Raw genomic sequence first — 13,401 nt, 5'->3', positions numbered from 1 at the left:
CTCAGAACTTGCTAAGGCGTGTTGCGCAAGAAATCCTGCACTAACGAACTTAATTGGCTTGGAATAATTTGGGATATGTAAGTTGGTGTCATCAGTGACATATCCTAAGCCTTGTCGATTCTTGTTATTTTGAATCTCTTCCCAGGGCTTGATGATGGGTTTGGAAGAAATTTGAATTTGATCATGAACAACTTCGACACTTGAAGTTGTTTGGATGAGTGATTTGGAATCAAAATCTTTATCTTCATATGTATGGGTGAATGACTTGGAAGAAGCACTCTTTTGTTGCAGCTCGTCTCTTTGTAGTTGCGACTCTAGTTGAAGAAACTCAATGGTTTCATGTGTTTGTCGTAGATGCTGTGAAAGATCAGCAAGAGTTTCTTTGTTGATGTGCACCATGTCTTCATCACTGGAGATGATTAAACTGTGAAGAATGTGTAACAACTGACTATGTTGCGCCATCTGAACTTGCTCACTTGAAATCAGGCTCTCTTGTCGTAGATGTCGTGCTTTGAACTATTTCACTTGATTTTGTTACTTGAATGACAGGCTCACTTGCTATGGGACTTGAATGGCACGCTCGCTTGATTTGTTGCTTATTGCACTTGCTTGGAACACTTGCTAGAGTTGTAGAACTTTCTTGCTTAAACTCTGGAATTCATAATCGCTTGCTGATGATCATATTTGCATGAATGCTCACTTGCCTTATTTGATGACTTCACGCTCACTTGAATGAATAGCCACGCTCGCTTGATGTCGATCTCAACTTGCTTGATTGGTGTTAGAGTTGAACTTGTTTGGTTGCTTTGATGGTTGCTGCAATGAACTTCACTCTAGCTCACTTGAAGATTTGAACTTTGTACTGTTTTGAGGCAAATTGCTTGAATGAATACTCACGCTCGCTTGTAGGAGATGTGAACTTGTTGTGTGTTTCATTTGGAGTTAAAACTCATGGACTCACTTGATTGTGCTTTAAAGGAAGGGTGTCGAACACTGTCGAAAATGCACCCAAAAAAGCTTACAATGATTTCAATGATTCACTACAATGAATTCAATTTGACTCAATTCAAGACTTGGGTGTAGGTTTCAACCGAGAATGCACCCTTACAATTCAATGTAATTTGAGTTTAGTTACAAGTTCAATAATGTTGATGTATAATGTGCTCTGAAACGTTGAAGTTTATAGATTCATTAACTTGATTGTAGTGATGTAGACATTGCTTTGAAATGCTGGAGTCTGCAGATTCATGAACTTGATTGTATTGAGTGGATTTGTTTGTTGAGGTAGAATGTCGATGTTGAAAACTTTGATTATTTGTTGTAGTGACGCAAATGCATGTGTTGAGCTTAATTATCCTTCCTTGCAGCTATTTTGTTACAGGTGTTGTGCTTGCTTGCATTGAACTTTATGTGTGTGGTAAATGCGATCATTTATGTGTCACAACTAGACACAAATCATAAGTAACAACATGAAGCCATAAAAACACTCGCCATCACAAATACACATGGTGTACCTAAGATCCCCTTATTCAATTTCGGGCGGATCTAGGACACAATCACCACAAAAAAATATGTCTTTATTTATTTTCAAGATACATCATCATGACAACGGCTTCAGTGAGGCTTTTCAAGTACACATTTAGAATTCTCTGGCGTCAATTTGTCTTCAAACACTGACTCAACCTTTCTTTGGATCACAATAACGACTTTCACTTGACTTGTATCACTCTAAATTTACAAAGAAAATGGACTTATGACTCCACAAAATCACTTCAAAGAAATTCACACTTACACCTCCATTAAAAAAAACCTTTTCACAAAAAAAATTCACCTTATCACTCCAAAAATCTCTATGACCACTTACACCTCCATTAAAAAAAAAACCTTTTCACAAAAAAAAAATTCACCTTATCACTCCAAAAATCTCTATGACCACTTATGTCTCAAAAAAAAATCACTTATAGAAAACCCACTTTGAAAGTGCCAAATTGGTCACCTTTGAATCTGATTTCGCGTACATTTCTGTTTCTTCTCACAAACAGACAAGCCGCTGCTTTATGGTTGCAATATATGATAAATCTACCAAGTGAAGAAATCTAGCAATACCAATATCAAAATCTTGACACGTGTGACAAGATGAACTTGGCCTGTTGTAAATAATATCCATGGCTCCAGTGTTTCCTCCATTGAATAGCATTATGAAACATGCCTCCATTTTTACTTAAATGGATTAACATTTTGAGGTAGCCGAGAATGTCCAAATACTCACAACAGGAGATTAATCCTTTCCAATATGAGAAACCGTAAAAGCTTGGCTGTCATGACTCATGAAAGCTCTGCCAAATTCATCTGAACATTGAGCTGAGGAAGGTAGAGATAAAGTAACTAAGCATATCACCGAGATTTTGAATCCCCTCCTTTGCTTCTGATTGATGAAAGTGAGAAAAAAGGAGCGTGGTGCTTTCAGTGAATTAGCTGCTGATAAATGTTCTTCCCCTGTTGCTAGGCTTTGTTCATGGGAGCGTTCTCCAAAAGAATTCACACCTTCCAAATTATAGCTTCTCTCAGAAGAGAGCTTTATGAGAGAGGCTAACACAAAAGAGGAATTTGGTCAGTGTTACAGGAGCAAATCATATCAAGGGGAGAGCAACCCTAAACTGTTTATTCATTATATATATATATATATATATATATATATATTGATTGATTGGAGTGTCTTTACAAAACTAATGAAAAGGATGACTATTATTAGTTGCAATTTTAGAAAGGAGAGGTTTTTGAAGGACCATGTTAAGAAACATTTAGAGTGCATCAACTATCCTATATCTCACTTGACTAAGAACTCAAAACAATAAAAAATTTAAGTGGTACGAAAACAATAAAAAATTTAAGTGATACTTGTAAGAAGAAGAAAAGGCACAAAAGTCTATATATTCAATTCATTATGTAAATCAACCTATATATTCTCGAATTATCATTCCAGTAAATATATTACATGGGCAAAGAGTCACAAAGATGGTACAATTTCAAGATATATAAAACTATTAGTTTAATTCTATCTTCAAGAAGCCAATTCTTCAAATAAAGAAATGGTATATGAAATAAAGAAATAAATTTTGTCTATGCAACTCTTCCTTGTACATAGAAAAGAATGATTTTTCTCACAATTTCAACAAATCTGCACAAAAACAAGCCAGAGGATAATTAAAACATGATTTAGAGGCATGTGGATTTGGCGATGGTGAGTTCAAGGCTAGAGGAAGGTTCTTAATTTGACAATGTAGAATCATTCAACAATACACTTGTTTATTATGAAAGAAAAGCTTTGAACTGCATATGGAGGTGAAGAACATGGTGAAAGAACATATTATGATATATATGTTTTTTTAGGGTTTTACATCAGAATTCCAAATAAAGACAATATAATGGCATGGAGGACCATAATTTCTTCAATGGCATATAATGACTTTCAAAATTGTATTTACTATGCAATTGCTGAAGGTTTGCACACTCTTGAGCAATGCCTTATTGGTGAACCCCATCAGTTGAAAAATGAATAGGAATTGGTAATAAGCATTCTCGCCGGGTTACTTGGGAGTTCCTTAGTCGAATTTGTGCCTTACTTTTGGCAAGGAGGTCCAAGTACCTCTTATAAAAATAAAAATGATCAGACTTAAGCCAGTGAAGGATGAAATGGGATTGTACAACGAGGCCTTCATTACTGGATGGTCTGCTAACTCTCAATGAGATTTCATTTGATCATTTCGATAAACAACACAAATTATTTAAGATAAACAAAATTGTGATTAACAGGAGGATGAGGAGACCATTACATTTTCCATATTTTCCTATGGAAGTTGGAACGGCATAAGATAGTCAGGAATCTGGAACATAAATGTCATAAAGTAGAGGACCTGCAAATATCGGTGATATGCCAGATAATTGGAATTAAAATTTTACAAACCATACCTAAGGAACGTTAGGTAGCCAATGTTATAATGGAAACATATGTTAAGGATAAACGAGCATGTTATGCGTCAGAGCGAAAAATTATGCTAACATCAGACCTACCAAGTCAGAACCATTCATAACAGTTATGTATTATAGTAAGATGATGCTAGAATAGAAAGAACAAATGACATTTTGTCGCCTTTCCATATGCACCAGTGCTATAATTCTAAATCCAATGACTCCTATTTTTTCAACCGTCACCTTGCATTTTGGATCAATTGTAAAAGAAAATCTCAGTTGCAAATTAGCGATAATATGTGGCAAAATCCTAATGTATATTATGTTAACATTCATATTCAGTTCTAAGCAATATTGTGACAACGAGCGTTATATATTATGGCAGGTGATATATATTATAATTCTTGGTACATCGTTACTATTGTGTCGTATATATTCTCTGCGGTCTGCCTTCCAATAATTTTATTCCATATAATAGATATTCCTCCCACGATTGAACGGACATAAACGGTGTTGGTAAACTATTGAGTGGCCACCTAGTTTCAAATGGCACAGTTGATATGACAACTCCCACTAATCCGGCAAGGGGTCGAATCATAGTCTGTTATCTTCATGGATTATCCAAATGCTTAGGACTAAGATATGATAACATAACATATCATAATGGAAATGTTGTTGTAGCAATTTACTAGTGTAGTGACAACGAAGTATTATGGCATATATTTTGTTGTGGAAAAACATTACGAGTAGTATGTTACGAGTAGTATACGTTACATACAAATCAGTTACTCAACATAGTTATAGATGGACATAGACATAGTGTACATAACAGGTAAAAAGGGCATGTTATTACATTGATGTTATGGAAAGTGAATGAAGAGTTAAATTATTGCTGCCCAACGTTTATATAGTGTATGCAGTGCGATGGGGGTTCATATATTGCAGGAGTTATTACATTGTAAGTCGACCCATTATGATGATTTATTATTTTTGTTCAATACGTTACAACGAACTATTATTGCAAGTCAATTATCGATATTTGATTAACACATTACTTGGTAAAGCACAGTAATGCTTCCCACCTCCCACCTCCAACATGGTATATTTGTGGTTTCCATTATCTATGTAACGCCATCCCGACTCAACGTTTCAGATCTACACATTTTTTTACTATGCAACCCAATATTTTTTCCTTTCAATGACCTGGAAACATTTTTTTTGGGTTGTCAAACTGGCCAACTGTCACAAGTTGCATAGCGTTCCTCCTCCCTCTGCATATCAAATTCATTTGATGAGTTTTATCGTGCGAATTGGATTGTTGGTTTATGTTATGAGATTATTGGAACTATTATCCCAAATGTGTATGGAGAGATAAGAAATAGTTCTATTTCAAAGATATTTGAACATGCAGCTAGCACCATATTTTCTATTACTTTGTATTGACCAGAAAAGTGCAGCAAGCCAGTGTTTATTTTACAGGTACAGTGCATCCTTTATAATTCTTTCCAAGCAATTCAATGTTCACTAATTAGTGGAAGTAGGTCAATTGGTCAGAGAAATTGATTCCGTATGAACTTACTGATCCAAGAGTGACTTAGATTCCTACATTATCTATAAATAAAGTCGGGCCTTCAAGACACAATCCTGCATTTTCTGAAGACTTGACAAAAACAACATCCTCTTTGAAAATAATCAACCTACGCAGTATTCAAATATGGTGCAGGAGGCTGTGTTGGAAATCCTTTATAGTAAGATTTTGTTTTCCATGTGATCCCACCTATTGTTGATTTGTCTTGGTCATATTCAGAAAAACAGTTGAATAGTCTTTTTGGTGTGCATGGAATTACAACATTGGTGAATCCCACAACTAGGCTGACAATATTATCACATGAATCCATGTCGATTTGGAATTATCTCACCAAGTTACATTATATAGTGGTTGGCCTTAGGATGATATCATGCTTACAGGAATTTGTCTTTAATTAAGAAAGCTATGTAATTATGGTGGAATAAACATTTTCTCAGAGGAACTAATTGATATTTGATTGTGGATTACAACGTTATATTATTGAATGATATCCATGTATGATATTAATGATATGCATGATGGCTGGCACATATTTGTTAATGGAATCGATCCTTCTTGAGACTGTGTTTTCTGTCTGCATAAATGCATTCAAATTTTGCTAAAGAGGAAGCAACATTTTCACACAAGTAACACAATTATCTACAACTTGGTTTATAGGAGATCTCCAAAATAGCCTTCATGTATGAGTGCTTCTCTTCCTAGTTATTCCTGTAATGCTATATCAACTGAAGAGTTTATGTCGATGACTTCTATGCGCTCTGGGAAAACCATAGTATGTGGGAACCCTATTTTAATTATACAATAGAAGATCCATTACCGGGCTAACATTTCATTACTTGAAACTACCAGAAACCATGGGACCTTTATATCATATTCTTATTTCTGAAATGCCTTAAGCCTTAATCTTGATCACTCCTGTTGCTGAGTTGAGTTTTGTTGTAACTCAAAGGGCATAAAGAATTGAAATAGAACTCACCATAATAATTGTGTTGATATGTGGCAATATATATTATTGGAAAAAACATGGCAGTTATATAATATGAATGTGTGTTAGGTTACAATGAGATTTGAATTGAGAAGTCCGCCATTCCTTTGGACTCTTCATTCTCTACAACATTCCAATGTCTGTGGGGTCGACCCCCCTACGGTTTTCTTTCTCAAACTATTGATTGCAATAACTTCTTTTTGCAAGCAATGTGGATCTTCATTCCAATGGTGAGATCTTGAAATTCGAGCATCAAACATTTTTACTCAAATTAAAAATGACCTTACTTGTGACTGTTACTGGAAAACACAGTTGTAATTGAAATTGGTGAATGACCACCATTGCATGAATTTTCTTCCTTGTATGTGTGATTCATCCTTCAAAATATTCATTGGAGGTCTTTCATAAAATTTATTTTTTATGTTGCTTAGAGTCACTATGGAGTTGCACGTTGTTTTGAGTTGATATATTATAAAGTTAATTTATTATTCCGTTCGCAGTGAATATTGACAAAGATAGTACACTTGTGTAGAGAGTATTTTCCAATATTAATACAATTTTAACATTGTTAATACTGGAGAGCGTTAACATTATGTTAATACATATTTTTGTGGAGATCATTCATATATGCTAGGAGAATTTGTGCAGAGTGTGGCATATCCATGATATCAGACATTAGCACATAATATATGAGCCAAATATAAAACAATGCATTAATATGAGCCTATTGTTACATTTGCAATATGGCTTTGAGAGAAGTATTGGGAAGTGCATTAATGTTGATCCTAATTAACCATACATTATTATTATATGGTTTCAAAGTTCTTTCCATGTTTGGTATTTTAAAGAAAGCTCATTGATTCAACCTAAAGAGGGTAAAGAATTTTTTCATGTTGTTGTTGGCATTATTTGAAATTGTTATTCATGATGACCAAGATGATAGAGTTATGGAGGAGTTCTTCCCTTATCTTGGATTCTTCCCAATCTCTAGCAAAGTGCTCATTTCATGTCTTCAACATGCCTTGTGGCACAACATCACCCACATCACTGCCCATGGGCACATCCTTCTCATTTGTAACCAAGTTATGGGTGAATACAAAGTTTATAGCCCCTAGTTGAAAGGTACTGTGTTAAAGTCTGGAATTTTCCTTCGCAGTTTGAGAGATTTGAAGAGAAACATATTTATGTGACCTTCATTTGGTCCTACACATAGAAAAGGAATTTTGAGGATTGAGTGTTGGTTCACAACGTTCATATTCACATTGCAATCTTCTTATGGTGATCTTGTTCTTTATTATGGCGTTGTGATGTATTCTTGCAATGTGTCATATGATGCGTTAATTCAATGAGTTTTTCCAATATTTTACAATGTGTTCTCACAACAGTTTTCTGTATAACTCTTGCAATGTTAACACAGTTTGAAGTGGATTTGTAGTAGTTTTTATATGTCATGTGGAGAAACATTCATTTTGGAGTAGTGTTCAATCTGGAGGAGCCCTAATTTACCATCTCTAGTGGCATTCATTCAATGGTGGTGTCAACATTGTCTATGTAGAACAAAATGTTACAGGTTGTAGAGCATTAATGCATTGATGACAACTACATTGAGGATTGTTTTACAGTGATTTAAAGATCATATTTTTTAGTGCCTTAATCAAGAGAAAATATCAATGTGGATTGAACAGCTACAAGACATTTGTAACCCCCTTTCCATTGATGTCAAAGGGGGAGGTAAGAAAAAGTAAGAAGAAGTGCTTCTCAAGACAAATTTGTTTCCATCAATTCCAAGGGGTGGGGGGACTGTTGGCATTATTGTCATTGATGGCAAAGGAGCAAGAAAAGAGAAGAAAAGACAACAAAATAGAAAAGGAGCAGCAACAAGGCAAGGAATGCAAAAGAGTAGAAATGACAAAGGAGAAATAGTAAGGAACAAAAAAGGAGCAACAACAAGCATGTATGTTTGTGATCAAGGCAAAGAAGCAATAAAGGTTTGATGGTAAAAGAGAAGATACGAAAGGAGAAACAAAGAAGCAGTAATGTGGTGTTGATTAACTGATGTAATAAGATGTTTCAATGCAAGAAAATTGTTCTGACCCAAGACAAAGGCAATAGTCCATGACAACAAAGGCAAGGAAAGACTCCATGAAAGAAAAGGCAAGGTTGTTGAGAAAATGACATGAATATATTGTGATGCAAGTCGAAGGCAGATGAAAAGATGTGTCACATATGATTTTGATGCATTAATGATGAATGAATGCTTCATTATATAGTTGTATGTTATTCCTATAAAGTTACATAATGTTGGCATTATATTAATGAATTTTATCATTACATGGGAATGAAAATAATATTGGGTGGAGCATTTATTTTTGTGTTCTAATATTCAAAATATGAAGAGTTTGGAAACTAATGAGTGGAAGACAAAGAGTCAAGCCTATTCACTTCATATTCTTATGTGGAATATAAACAACAATAACAATATCTTTATAAAATATGTGATTTTGGAAGGAAAGAGTGAGTTGGAGAGTTCGAAAATGTGTGAAAGATGATTGAGGTGTTATGCATTGGTTTCCTGGCACATATGAAACTTATGCGAATCAAGGGAAGAAGAGGCAAAAATGAAGATGGAGGTATGCATCATTTATTACCAAGTAAGCTAGCACATTGTTGTTTCTTGTTTGCAACAGGGGATTATAGTCTCCTTTCAAGTAGTGGCTTGATAAATATCACGTCGGAGCCTCTTGAGGTAAGAACCTCGTTTAGGTTGTAGCCTACAGAAATCATATGGGAGTTGGAGCTTCCTTGCATGTTGCAGGGTGAAGAAAATTGAGGTAGAAACCTCGTGTAGGTTGGAGCCTACAAAAATTCATGTGTAATAACAGAGTAGAAGCTTTCCTTTTCATCATAACAATAGATAAATATTTGTTTTCTCCCTTTATGGGTTTCCACTTATATCTAGTGTTCATATGTGTTGCTTTTATGTGCTTATGAGATGTTCTTGGTGTAATTATTACTTATTATTTGCATATTAAATATATTGGTCAATTATATATCAATATGCTCATTGAATGGTTGAGTTAATGTGTTTAAATAAAATAAACTTGATGTCCATGAATTTACTAAACTGATTCACACCCCCCCCTCAGTAAATTTTTCATAATCCTTTTTTAGCTATAGTTTGAGATTTTGAATCATTCTTCCCTATCCCACAATTTTCTTTACAAGGACATTTAGCAGCATAGTGACAAACCCTTCCACAGGAAAATCATTTAAAAGGAAGTTTAGCTCTAAACTTGCTAGTTCCTACTTGGAGTTTCTTTACAAAATTCACTTATTCTTTGTCTGAAATGTAACCTATTTCCTTAAGCTCTTTCTTTTCCTTTCCTTTGTATGTATCGTTGACTGAAGGACCCCCTCTTATCATTTCATAAGTTTTTAATATCCCATGGAGATGTTCAGTAGTGAGGTTCTTTAAATCCTACATTTGTTCAATGGCAGAGACTTGGAATCGAACTTTGGGGTTAGAGATCTTAGAATTTTATCAACAACAATTGAATATTTTACTTCACAACCAAGATTTCTCATTGAGTTAATGATCTCATCTACCGTAAGGAAAAAACTTATAATAATTTCATCATTATGCATTTTGAGAGTCTTATATTGAATTCTAAACATTTGGATTTTAACACTCTTTACCTTAATGTCACCTTCATAGCTATCGATAATATTGTCCCATATTGATTTTATGGCATTCAACAACATAACTTTCACAAATTTTGATTCTCCCAAGCTTCGTAAGAGAGAATTGACTGCCTTTGTATTGGTCTCATATTGTTTCTTCCCTACAGCAACTATGGAGATGGAGGACAGACACTGATAGCATCCTTCAACAATTTCACAAACATCAACTCCAAGTGATTACAAATATGCTCTTATTCCAACTTTCCAAAAAACCAAGTTAGTTCCATTAAACAAGAGTGGTTGGATAGAAGATAATCCCTCTTGATTTTTCATCTTGATGGATCTCCCTTTAAGTGATCAAGCTTCTTCTTAGGGACTTGCTTTGATACCAATTGTTAGGAAAAATAATAGAGGGGGTAAATCAATATTTTATACACTTCAATTTTTAGATTTATTATTCTTATTTATGTACACTACTATCATTAAGGAAACCACTGTATGTACGTGACTGGAAACCACTGTATGTACGTGACTGTTATTAATGGAACCTGTGTATATCCAAATCGCTAATTTATCATTAATTTCTCACCTTTAATCAACGCATCATTACTTCATTATTCATTCATTAAGCAAAAGTAAAGAGAATATATATCATTAACACACAATAAGCATATCAACACACACAAACACCAAGATTCTAGGTGGAAATTCAATATGGAAGAAAACAACCATTGTTGTCATCTTCGTCTTCTTCTTTTATTATAAAGGAAAACTTCTTACAATCTTGTATTGGCATAGACTCTAACGAGTATGCAGGCACCCACTGCATAAGGATAAAACCTTCTCTCATTCTCCAATAGCTACTGGAAGGGAGATACAACCCCCTAAACTTGTTTACTCACTACTATCAGAACCCTCAGCTCCTTATGGACCACTTTTTAGAATGTTTCAAACTAGATCCACCTGTCAAATAATCATAAAATCAACTTGTAGGCCACCTGGGTCCATATCAACCATATACCCAAACAAACTAAAGGACTGAACCTAAGACAATGTCACACTGTATATCAACTGAAATTTTCAAGATTAAGACACTGAATGAAGAACCCAACTAGAAACAATAAATATAAAATTATGTACATGACTGTAGAGAATAAAACACACGTATATATGTGCTTTCTCTATATAACACCACTGTAGAGTTCTTAGAATAGTGAACACTTAAATCATTAATAGTTGAGTCACTCATAGACCATTTCACCAACTATAGATCATAGGATCAATAATATATTTTTGAACTAATTGTAGATCATACACTCATAAACTCTTCCATGCCATAAAACATAAGCAATTCAACCAAATCACCTCAATCATGATAAAGACATCATCGATAGAAATGAGAAAGTAAACTAGATAAAATCAACTGTAAACATCAATCATCATATTTGTAAACATTTATCAACATATCAAACCTTGGTTTATGCACGAAACCTTCATAAGTAGTATTTGTGCATGTACGCACTTACCATGCACTTGTAACACCTATGTATAAATATGCACATACTAAAAAATTGTTTCGCAGAATATATATGCGACCCTTCAGAGGTGGAACCATGTATGTACATGATTATGCCCCAACATACCTACGTATATACTTGAATATTTTTGTTGAATAGAAAATTTCACTCCTAGAAACCTTGATTGTCAATGATACAGGCTTATGAATAAATTGTTTATATCGTAGCATCACAATTTTATCAATATTAGAAATTTGGAGCAAGTAAATCAATTAAGCATACATGTCGATATACTTCACTTCTTTCAGATCCGAGTCTTCTCCTTTCTCCTTGGTGCACACTTGCTTCAAATCAAATCATTCATAGACAACACAATATTTTCACATCTAACACTTTGATCTCCATCTCCTTATATTTTTTAGCCTTAACCAATACCTTAGGGAAATCCCTTAGTAATTTTGTTGGTATTCTTTGATGAGATCAAATAACCGTTGTAGTATTCATTACAATGGACCAACACCATGGTAAATACCCTTGGTATTCAAGTTACCATGGCGCAGATTTTGTACATGAGTTTTCTTCACAAAATCTGTATATGTATGTGACCCTTCTACATAGTATCTAATGATCCTCAATACTGCAACAAGGATGTTGCAACTCCTAGGCTGACCAACTTTATTTTATCAACCTGGGGTTCATACAAACTTGGAGGTGATAGTGCTATATGCATAGCAGATGCAACAATCTACTCTTATCACTTCTCAACTAGGGCGATAGACCACTAGGGTATTTCAAACCAATTCTCTATTAAGTAGAAGGAGGCTAACTACTGACGGTGAATGTAAAACTATCTTTAATGCAAAAATTAAATGCTTTCATATTTTAAGGAAATGAAAGTGCTGAATAGAAAGTGGTATGAAATGACATGAAATTACCTAGCTAAGACTTAACACACATTACTTGCAGAAGAGACCTAATTTGTCCTTGCATTCTATCATTTAGCTATCTAGACTAAGTAGGCATGTAAATTATCCTAACAGTGCTATAATTGATGTATGCATACACTAGCTAAATATTGGAGAAAAGAGTCATTTGGTTTTAAATTTAGAAATGTAAATGCTAAGATAATAATCTAATCTTTTGCAGGGGAGGAAGGTATGGCAAAGCTGGTCAAAAATGGAAGTGAGGGTATGGAAGTCAAGTTGAATGTGTGCCATAGGCATTGATCATCATTTCTTCCCAAAATAGTCCAAAACAGGCTACTACAGGGTTTCCTGTAGTTACTACAAGATGCCCTAGTTTACTACAAGAAACTTAGCTTAAGGCTATAGGAAGGCAGGGTAGGTGAAAGGAAGTCTTGGGAAGATGTATGATGGTAGAATAAGGTATAGGGAAGGTGCACACTACCCAAGGGTCAACCCAACTATTCAGGATGGTTGGATTTTCTCAAGGTGGTTGTCCACGGTGGCTACATAACATAAACGTAAATTAGTGGTTGGTAGGATTGGGCGAGAGGCGGAGAAGACTTAGATGAGGCTGGTGGAATGAGTTCCTCCTTGCAGATCAACAACTCTTACAAAAACACATATTCTTTTCTTCATTCATTCACAACTTTACATAAATGTGGAAAACATGAATTGAGTTTGAAAAACTGATTTATT

This window comes from Pinus tabuliformis, chromosome 2_2 (assembly GCF_031772625.1).
Source record: "Pinus tabuliformis cultivar Carrire ecotype Pingquan chromosome 2_2, CPIR1, whole genome shotgun sequence".
NCBI classification, from domain to species: Eukaryota; Viridiplantae; Streptophyta; class Pinopsida; order Pinales; family Pinaceae; genus Pinus; species Pinus tabuliformis.
Note: the sequence above shows the minus strand (reverse complement) of the source record.